General features: G+C 41.9%; 1 long non-coding RNA gene across 1 annotated transcript; it reads right to left on the reverse strand.

The window, feature by feature from the left end:
* Nucleotides 1-392: 392 nt before the first annotated feature.
* Nucleotides 393-7,391, reverse strand: LOC131481200 (uncharacterized). The gene is made up of 2 exons (XR_009246121.1): nt 7,130-7,391; nt 393-724 (listed from the first exon to the last, which is right to left on the reverse strand). It is a non-coding gene; the product is annotated as an uncharacterized LOC131481200 (long non-coding RNA).
* Nucleotides 7,392-8,078: the final 687 nt, after the last annotated feature.

Genomic DNA, 8,078 nt, shown 5'->3' on the forward strand with positions numbered 1-8,078 from the left:
TCTATTCAGAAAGCTCCTGTTTTGCATTTATGTAGAGCAGATAGAAGAGCAGAGCTACTACCGAAGCTATTTGCATACGCTATGTGTAGCTCCACTCTGGCAACCTAATAATAGTAGAGTTTCTGAAGCTTAGGTATATTCTTGGAGTGACCCAATTCACTCAATCACTTCCCAGATACAATGAGAGGCTACTGAAGGGTCCAGGACCCCGGTGGATTTGAAGCCTTTGTTCTTATTTCAGGATATCTTTGTTCCTATAACAATAGGTGACATCCCACATAATACAGTGCCATTTGTACAACTGCCCGCTGAAACTTCCTGTTTAGAATGAGACAGAGCGATTTCTAAAAAGCCCGGATAGGTTAGTAAGAAAGGAAGTCAAACAATGCTGGGATTTTCAGGATTTTCTCTTGTTGAACATGAAACCAAATGTGCAGAGGTCAAGGGAAATAATGGCAAACCAAGAGGTCAACCAACACCAATATTAGTACTGGGTTTACACATCTGTGAATTAACCATAGCTGCTCAGGAGGACGGTTGGCAGTGGAACACAGGAGCAGTGAGGCAACGGTTAGAGCTCACCAAACTCCCTGCTTGTTTTCTTGAGATTAAAGTGAGGCACTGAATCAGTCATTTTCCTGAGATCATTATTTATAAAACAGATGCTTTCTTCACCTTGCTGAAAATGTGCTTCTACTGTTCAATTTTTTATGGCATTGAAAACCTGTCAAACAAAGCAAGGGAAGCAAGGTAACTTAACAAAACACTCCTAAAGAATAATGCAAATTCCTGATATTTGTTATCTGCCTCTAAAGAGAGCTTTGGTCTGTGCTCTGCTGCTTTCCCAGGCTACAATCAGGGAACTGGATGGAAAGTGGAGCAGCCAGGACATGAACCATCACCTGTTTGGGATCCTGGCATTTGCCAATGGAGCTATCATGCCAGGTCTACTTGTACTCTACTTAGAGTCCTTGTTCTCTTGGTCTGCTAGTCAGCCATTATTTAAGGCTTTTTCCACTTTTCCTGGAAATATTTGGATTTCTCTGCCTCATCCTTCAAGTCTGGCAAAGGCAAAGCACCAAATATCGCTTCCTTTCGGGAGTGTCCTATTTGCCTTTGGATAGGGACCGACCTGAATCCTCCAGGTCATCTCATTATGTCCCTGCAGAACACTTCCTTCCCAACTCATGCGTCTAGGTTTGTTCTTACCCACCTTCTCCCTCCCAGCTCCTTTCTTCCAATATTTGTTAGAAGGTTCTTGAATGCATTTACATTGTTGTAATTTCATCCAGAGAACATTTCTGTTTGCTCCCACGGTAAGAGTTGTATATTAGCATTTACAGCCCCTTTATTTTTTTCAAAGAACAGATGCTTTAAATACTGCAAGTATTAAGAAGCAGCAGTGTGTTGGAGGCTTGGAATTTGGGCTGGGTACAAAGTCCAGCTTTCAATGCTTTCTGTGTGGTAGAAGACACAGGTGTGTGAAGAGATCTATGAGATCAACAAATCCTGAAAAGACAAACAAATATCCAGGAAAGACCATAAGTGCTTCCTTCAAGAGATGGCGATCATTTCCAGACTGCCATAAGTTTGTTCCATTACAACTCCTGTTAACAGAAGTGGGTGATTCTGGTTCTGTCCCTGTCTCCTTCCATCCTTCTGAGAATTCTGCGCAGACTAGGAAAGCTCAAATTAGAAGATATTTAGAGAGAGACATGGAAACTAACAAAGGAATGGCACTGCGGTACAGTAAATTAACCCTGGAGTGCCAGCATCCATACGGTTCTTAATTCCAGTCCCAGCTACTCCACTTCTGATATGCTCCCTGATAATGCTTAAGGGAAAGCAGCAAAAGATGGCCTTGGACCCTGCTGCCCATGATGGAGACTCAGATGAAGTTCCTGGCTCCTGGTTTCAACCTGACCTGGCCCTAGGCATTGCAGCCATTTAGGGGAATAAACCAGTGGATGGAGGATTCGCTCACCTCTGGTTCTCTCTCTCTTTAATTCTGCCTTTCCAATAAATAAATATACCTAAAAAGGAAAATAATGAACTAATTTTCTTTTTCTGGATATTTTCAAGTTTCAAAAAAATTATTTTCCAGGGGAAAGTTGATTCAAAGAATGGTAACAGCTCCTTCCTGAGTATCCATTCACCTTACGAAAAATATCAGTAGTCACTTTGCAGCTGTGGCTCCCTCTGCCGAATTAGAGAAGTAGAAGTAGAGGGTGGTATAAAGATTGCATCACTAAAATGCTGTACAAGAGGGCCCCTGCACCTGCCCCTATCACACCCACAGTCTCAGCAGCTCCAGTACACAGGAGCAATTGCACCACTGAAACTCTAGCCTCACATCGTCATCCTAGCTCCAGAAGGTATTAAAGCCCCAAAGGGGGAAAAAAAACAGAAAAGATGATAAAAAGTCTCCACCTAGGTTTCGTTTCATTCAAGAAAGGAAGGTCACTAGTTAAATGGACATGCAATGACTCACTGTGGCTTATCTCCTCTGATGACAAATAGCTTTCATAGTTGACGAAGACAGAAGAGACTAGGCATTTGTAAAGCCCGATCACACCTCTCCCTTCCAGCATTTCTCCCTCGATTACTCTGCATTCGGAATAAATGCAGAAAGTAATGTGAATACTACCTGCCCCCCAAACACTATTCTCGTGAAAGAGTTCACTCTGGATGTAGAAATGCAAGTCAAGTCAGCAAATCACAGAAAGAAGGAAGAAAGGAAAAAAGGAAAAAAAGAAGGAAGGAAGGAAGGAAGGAAATCAGCCAGATTTTTAGAGCTAGGCTAAAAGAATGAATTATTCACATGTATGGGGTGACTATTTCTATTGCCTTTGGAGACAGTTCAATATGTTGCTTGGTTGGTTAGGGTTAGGTGTTAGGCACAACTCGTTTTACACCTTGACAGACGCACAAAGCTCATAGCCAATTAGCGTGCCTTTCCCTCTACAGATAAACTGCCCATTTGGCATCACTTGGCTGAGTTTCCATCAGCATGTGGAAGGTATGTGACATGCAGGGTATCCACAAGGGAAGAATTATCTTTTACTGGCAATCTGTGAGCTCCACTGAAAAATATTCTTCTCTGATCAAACTATGAGTGCTTACACATCAAACAAAAATGTCTTGTCTAAACCCTGAGTGAATATTGGATGTCATTTATTTTCTGCTTGGCATTTTGATATAAGTAGGCAATAATGTCCAAATAATTCCATGTTTACACATGCCTGGTGACAGGCTACATGTGTGGAATTATGGCATTTAGTGAGGGGTATTAGAGATGTCTAATACATAATGAAAACTGTATATTGAAGTATAATTTTTCTCCTACAGTTTTTTTTAAAGATTTATTCATTTTATTACAGCCAGATATATACAGAGGAGGAGAGACAGAGAGGAAGCTCTTCCGTCCGATGATTCACTCCCCAAGTGAGCCGCAACGGCCGGTGCGCGCTGATCCGATGCCGGGAACCTGGAACCTCTTCCGGGTCTCCCACGCGGGTGCAGGATCCCAATGCATTGGGCCGTCCTCAACTGCTTTCCCAGGCCACAAGCAGGGAGCTGGATGGGAAGTGGAGCTGCCAGGATTAGAACCCTGTGCGTTCAAGGCGAGGACTTTAGCCACTAGGCCACGCCGCCGGGCCCTCTCCTACAGTTTTACATGTACTTCACAAAGAAAAAAAAAAAAAAAACAGGAAAAATTCTTCCAACAATAGAAGTAATCCCAGAATCAATTTTGTCTTAATAATTCACCTATTACACATGAAATCTAAGAGCATTATGTAAGGGAGATCACAATTATACAATTGTTATAAGTAATGCTGTCAAAATAATGACTGTGAGAGTGAAACTGTATACACATATGTTAATCGAACCATCGGTGAAGACAATCTCTCAAAGGCAAGCTGCTTGTTGTTTTTAACAAAGGAATATGGCACAGGAGGAAGCATGTGTTAAGCTTTGTCTAAAAACAAAAAAGAAGTATGAACAATTATTTGATTGAATCTGTTTCAACATCATTGACCGTCAAGACCCAAAATAATTTGTTTCCTAAATTTCAAGTTTTCTTAAACTTAAGCCTCAGATTTCCTAAACGCTTTGCTAATCATACATCCCCTATCAAATTATATCCCATGAAACAAACAAAACAAAGTTGCAGTTTAGTTGATCAGTTCCCTTCTTTGACAGGTTTAATTGAATGCATTTATTCAATGTCTATATTGTGCCAGCTACTAAAGAAAGCTGTTGAATGTAAAATGTAAGATTTCTGCAGAGCTGCAGCAAGCCTTCTGCAACAAGGACTCATGTCATCATATCAGGCCGATAGCCTCTGCCCAATTAAACCTAAAAACACACAACCTTTCCTCACCCCAGAGCCTTACTTAGGCCACCAAATCCGACATAGCTCTTAGTACTTTAGAATAAGCAACAGCTGCCAAATTCCTTCAAGGCTCAGTTAGAACATCACTTCTTTTATGGGTTCTTCCCTGACATGGCTCATCTCCGGTTAATCTTTTAGATCAGCTTCAAAGAATAATGTGCATCCATATGTGCAGAAATGGGAAAACGCCCAAAAGACATTCACATGAGAAGAAATCAGCGTTAAGTACATGCCGGCTATTCTCCTGGCATAGCTGTCCACATCCATTCTCTACCCTCTTGCCCTGTGAGCCCTGGAAAATGCCAGCTGTCTGGGCTTGTCTGTAGGAAGGCACACAAATGTCAGGAGAGACATCTGGTGTTTCACTCCTGCTGGCTCGCTGCTCTGATGGAACCCGTGGCACTAGTTAGATTCCTCCTGGGCTAGAGTTTGTCCCTCAGGTCTTTTCTCCATGGTTTTTCCTCTCACTGGCTACCCCGGTAAAACTTCAGTTCCCTTCTCTGCCTCAGATAAAGGATGGCTGTCTGCCATTGTTGTTCTGTGGGACTCCCATTCTGTCTTGTTTACATCCAAAACCTGGAGTCCCTGGGACACGTTTGGGTTCTTTCTGCTAGATTTTGTAAATGATTTAGATGATATCACTTGATTTTCACTCATTCTTAGAGTTATTTTAAGCAAAAAGCACATTTAATGTTTTCTCATGTAAATCCACTGCACTCTGATAAATTCAAGAAATGAGATCTTACTAGCCTAATTTTCCTATATATTGAAATAGTAGGCGATACTGTAATTCCAGAGATTGTATCATCACTCTCATTGTTCAGCAATGTTAGGAAAAGGCTGAAATAGTGGTAGAGAGAAGGATGCTGGAGGGCCATAGAACGTGCTCTGATTGAGATGCACTGTCATTTTCAGCCTTCCTTATTGCTGATAACAGCGCGTGGTCTCCCAAAAAAACTTTGGAGAAGGACTGACAGCAGAATCTGTGGTTTACTACAGCTCCTGTTTGTTGGACCTGAGAAATCAGAGCTTTTCATTCTGTCCTTAATTAAATGGTATAGAGAAAAAAGTTTTTCCATGAATTCATCAGAAGATGGATGCAAAGACAGAGAAATAAGGCATTCTGATTCCAAAAGTTGCAGAAAACTGATCTTAAGGTAAAATCTCTGACTACAACTCTTCCAACGATGAGATTCTGGATGGAATTCTCTAAATCAACAAAGCTGATTCTATGAGTTGTTATGAATGCTTATTGTTCTATCTATGCCTTCGAAGCAAATTATATACACATATTCTAGAATCTTATTTTATGTAAAAGATGTGCCAATAAAATTTAAATTATTACTTATTGTGCATAAAAGATTACCCTCCAACTTAATTTCTTAGAACACAGCTCCTGTCTAACTTCAGTTTCTTGGTATCTAAGATGTGGGAAAAGCTTAGTTGGACCCTCTGCTGTCAAGCCTGCCACAGGCTGCTGTCCAGTGGGAGCAAGACTGTGTTCATCCGGGAGCTCAGGGGGAAGGGAATCATGGCCAGGCCACACAGTTACTGAGCACGCCCTGTTCTCCATACTGTTGAGCCCCCAGGCTCTTTCAAATGCTGCCATTTGGGGGCCTCACTATTTCTTGCCTCCTCGTGGTCAGTGTTCACCACCACCTCAGCTTACCTCATCAAGCCTCAACCTACAGAGGCCATAGAATCCTCTAGCTAGATGAAGTCACACCCTTCTGACCACAGTCGTTGAAAATGGACTCCTTCAGCCTTGTTGGATTATGTGAAAAACTCATCAGAAGCCGTGCACACCCTGCAGGGTAAGGGCCCTTGGAAGGTGTAAACACCAGAAGCTGGACAAATACATGTCTTAGAACGATTAAGGAAAAAGTTATATCTACATAAAAATTCTCTCCTTCTCCTCAAAAAATATGCCATGGCATTTTTATAATAAACTTATTTTTGTGTTGTCTTTATTATTTTCCTATTCCTGTGAATGATTTGTTTTGTCTAAAGTTCAACATATGTAAAATGAACAGAGATAGTATGTGGCAACCATTGTTCTCGGGATTTCTGAGGGTTAACTTTGCCCACAGCTCTGTGCCTTACCCTCAGGCTAAGAACCCTTCATTCCTGTCACCCAAGGTGAGCTTTCTTCTCGCCAAACTGCCCCCCCCCCCGACAATAGGAGCAGCATTCACAATAAGAACATTTTGGAGAAAAGATAAAATGCCTCATCGTTTAGAAAATACCAGAAATATCCAAGACTGGCAGTGAGGCCACCGTTGCCGCAGAATCCCCTGCGAGGATGAATGCAAGTTGCACACCCAGTGTGCTTCTGCTGCTGTTCACTCATGTCTTCCCTAACAAAACAATGGAAACAGAATGCACACCGTGATCACCCAAACTGGTGGCAACTCAGTGTCCAAAGGTTGCCACTAGAAATGCACGCTTTCCAAATGGACACACTGCTCTCATGCTCCCACAGTCAGCCACCACTGGAATGTTTTCTTCCACAAACACCGAGCCTTGACCTGTGAGGTGCTCTTCTCGTACCTGAAATTCCATCCACTGCAGACAAGATTGGATTCCTAGTTATTTTTCTTCTTGACTCAGCTTGAACAGCATCGTCATAGGTAATGACTCATAAATTCCTTGGGAGGTGGTTGGTTCATAATGACAGAATTTTTGTAAGTCAGGTAGAGAGAAAGGCAGCCTGGATGTGGAAGAAAAATTTACCTTTGGCTTGAGCTCATGAGTCATGGTGAACTCCCCAGAGGGTGAAATCCTGTTAAGTCCCTGAATATCAAGGTGATAATATGGTGTGTTATCACAGGGAATTCCAAGATATCCAGCTGTTGTCAGAAATCATAGATGGTAGAGACCACTATGTGTACCAAGTTTTGTTCAGTATGTCCTAACATAAATTCTTATTCATAAGTTACTATTTGTCACCACCTTTCGCTGGCAGTATTTCTTTCCACTTGCTTTCAGTCTGCTCTTCAAGGACTGTTGTACTGATGTCTTCATTGAAGCCCAAAGCTCTCTGGTACAACAGGTTCTGCCAATCAGATGCTTGCTGTTCATTTCTTCCATTCACCAATGTAACACCTCTTTCATTATAACTACATACTTTGTGCTGTGATGATCATTGTGAGGGGTAGTTACACAATTAACATGAGTTTCTTTTTCCTTTTTTGTTTAAAGTGATTTGTTTATTTGAAAGATTAGAGACAGAGAAACAGAAAAAGAGAAAGAGAACTCTATCCACTTGCTCATTTCCCAAATGGCTGAAATGGCCAAGTCTGGGCCAACCTTAAGTCAAGAGCCAGAAGTTCCACCCAAGTCTCCCATGTGGGTGGCAGGGTCCCAAGAATTAGGGCCATCTTTTGCTGCAATTCCAGCCACATTACCAGGGAGCTGGATTGAAAGTGGAATAGCTAGGACACAGAACGGTGCCGGTGTCACAGGTGGTAGTTTAACTCAGTATCCCACCATCCCAGCCTCTCCTTTCCTTCTTCACTCCTTAGTGTCTATAAGAGTCATACAAGCTCACCATAGGAGTTTTCCTTTTTATTTCCTTGTTAAAAACATGTACCTTCTCACCATTAAGAACATTTTCCTTTTCATTCACAAGAAGCACTTAATCGATTTTCTGTCGTATTCAAATTGCCAACATCACCACTTT

This window comes from Ochotona princeps, chromosome 10 (genome assembly GCF_030435755.1).
Source record: "Ochotona princeps isolate mOchPri1 chromosome 10, mOchPri1.hap1, whole genome shotgun sequence".
Lineage (NCBI taxonomy): Eukaryota > Metazoa > Chordata > Mammalia > Lagomorpha > Ochotonidae > Ochotona > Ochotona princeps.